A 2,299-nucleotide genomic window follows, 5' to 3' on the forward strand; every position below is an offset into this window, starting at 1 on the left:
TATCGTCACGAAGATCCCGAGTTCAAACCCTGCCGTCAGTGATCCCTGCAACTCTGCAGGAGGATTGGGCTAGCATTTAACTTTGAAGGAACGCCCATGTCTAGAAATAAAATAAGAAAGTGAAGTGATATGAAGAGATGTGGGGACGATATAATGAAACTGTCAAGTGGTTGCTACAGAAATGTAAAGAGGAAGTTTTTCACACGTTGACTTCTAGTACCTTCGAGTTTCTACACATGAGACAGGACAGCGCAAAGGGAGATAATTGGTGACAGAAACTTAAAGAAAAAATCCAAAATTAAAACTAAATAATAAATGGACAAAAAAGACAAAACTAAACAATTTCAAAGACGCTCTGTTGAAAGGCTACCACTAAATAGCTTAGAATATGCTTCCTTTTTCTATCAATTACTATTTGTTTTGTTATGTCCACACTTTTATTGAAACTAATTAGTTTCCATATACCGGAAGTCGGGACGCTCCCAAAATGACGTGACAGATTAGCACTAGGCCTCTTGCCCAGTCGTTCCGGCTCAAATTATGACGTCATCAAACCTCGTGCCGGATCTGATCAATCACCGTACGATGATTGCCCTATCAAGTGCTGATGGAGTGATGCAGCATGTGAGAAGGACAAGTACTCAGGCACCAGTTTTCTTATGCAGGATTCATGAGATGGAGTCTTTCTACTAGAAGATTCGGTTTCAATAAGGTCAAAGGACCACGAGCTAGGCTAATTAAAAGGAGAATAAAGGTATAATTAAACAGAAGATATATCTAGCTGAACAGAAGCTACATATAGTTAAACAGAAGATATATTTAGTTGAACAAAAGATAGATATAGTTAAACAAAGGATATATCTAGTTGAACAGAAGATAAAGTTAAACCAGTGGCGTAGCTAGGGATTAGGGGGCCCGGCGGGAGGGGGGGCTCTTTAGGTGCCCCTACATTTTGACATTCCACATCATGACATGAGATAATGGCGTACTATTTAATGTAAAAACACATTTTGGACACCCATTTTGGGGGAGGGATTTTTAAATTTGGACCCCATTTCCCCTCCCTGAGCTACGCCACTGAGCTAAGCAGAAGATAATTGAACCTTTTTGGGAGAAGCAGTTTAAATTTAAAAAAAAAAGGTGCAGAGAAAGCGATTTGAAGACAACATTAAAAAAAAGGCCAGGGCTGTTATTGAAAGATCTTCTAGTCAAGGCAAAAGACAGAGAGGAAAAGGAGAAAGACGGTCGGCAGATCCTGTGTGGTGCCCGAAGAGATCGACAGAGTAAGAGATAGTTGAAGGTGAAAATTGATGGTGTTGGCAGCAAGGTCTGAATGAAGTTTTAAAATGTTAATATTTTTTCTTTATTGAAACAAGTCCTAGATCTAGAGACAAACAAGAAATCTGTTTCTATGTAGCACATAGAGAGTTTCACAATATACTAAGCAATGTCAAGGACGCCAACTTTCAATGTGCACCTTGTCAACTAATTACACAGGACATTGAGCTTATAATTATTATATGTAGCGGTACCAGAAGTGCACAAAATGTATCAGATAATTAATTAAAATGATGAATTTATGAACTTAAGAATACTTCTTGTATTTTGTACACCGTATACATCCAAACAAATACTATTTTATAGTTTTCCTGTCATAGAACACAAATCTCTATTAATAATGACACAATATAAATGTACAACTAACCAAACTGTCTCCCATTTTTAAATAATCTTTTAATCTAAGTTTACATCTAGACAATATGAAAACAATCTTGGAAAAAGAAGTAAACTTTTTGTTTTAACTGTCTACTTTGAGCTATTTAGATTTGCTGGAATAATATATTGTTTTTTTTTTTTCGGGGTTTTCATGTCCCGGAAGTACTTCCGTTGCTACTACCAACAAGCGTTGCCTAGATACGTGACTGTCTATCGATCTAAGGGTCATATTTAGGCACGTATGTATAATGTTGTGTTTTAAACCTCTCTCCCCAAGCTAATTGTTTTTTACTGTTAGGTCTAATTGTCTGAGTCAGGGGAAGAAAATAAAAAAAAAAAATCGACCATCCGGCAATCAGGTCTAGTTTCATTGACCTACATCGCTTGACCAATAGAGGCAACGAGTACTGATCCTTGATTCTCCACTGACTAGTAAACACGTATCAATGATATACAGATGTGGTATTTAAACGTAGCACTGGAAAGTCGTAACTCTTTATTCAGGTCATAACTTTGTTATACTGAGTTTGAGACTCCCTCTGGCACTTCACTAATTGTGTAGAGCGACACCTTGTGGATTTTA

The sequence above is a fragment of the Biomphalaria glabrata genome, chromosome 4 (assembly GCF_947242115.1).
Source record: "Biomphalaria glabrata chromosome 4, xgBioGlab47.1, whole genome shotgun sequence".
Classification (NCBI taxonomy): Eukaryota; Metazoa; Mollusca; class Gastropoda; family Planorbidae; genus Biomphalaria; species Biomphalaria glabrata.